Consider the following 516-nt stretch of genomic DNA (forward strand, 5'->3'; position numbering starts at 1 on the left):
AGGGGTAGGGATTGGGTTTAGTCTATATTTTTGGACAGTAATGTTGATCCAGGATAAACAAAAGATGTTGATCCAGGAACATGTCTTACTTGGCAAAATAGCCAATGGACTGTTTGATCAACGAGCACATCCTTATGTCTGTCGTTCAAGTTCACATCAATGATCATTATTCGTGCAAAAGTATTTTCTCAGAACATGAGTTTTGCTATTTAGAATACAGTTTAAAGCGGAATTGTCATACGCCAAGCAATCCTCGCTGTGATTAAAACATTTAATCACATAGCCTACCACAGGAAAATTGTTCGAAAGCAGCACATCCACTGCAAATATTTCTGTTCAAATTCATATACAAATGGTGTAATTTCTGGATAATAACTGCATGCAATGTCAGTGCTTAACTTAATTATTCAGAGTGTCATATTTAATCTAAATGTGTATGTCAAATGTAAAACAGACTTTAAAATCATTCTGTTTGCTTCGTTATTTCGCTCACTCCAGTAAAAGAGTGCGTACGCA

This window comes from Sinocyclocheilus rhinocerous, unplaced genomic scaffold (genome assembly GCF_001515625.1).
Source record: "Sinocyclocheilus rhinocerous isolate Xijiao unplaced genomic scaffold, SAMN03320098_v1.1 scaffold751, whole genome shotgun sequence".
NCBI lineage: Eukaryota > Metazoa > Chordata > Actinopteri > Cypriniformes > Cyprinidae > Sinocyclocheilus > Sinocyclocheilus rhinocerous.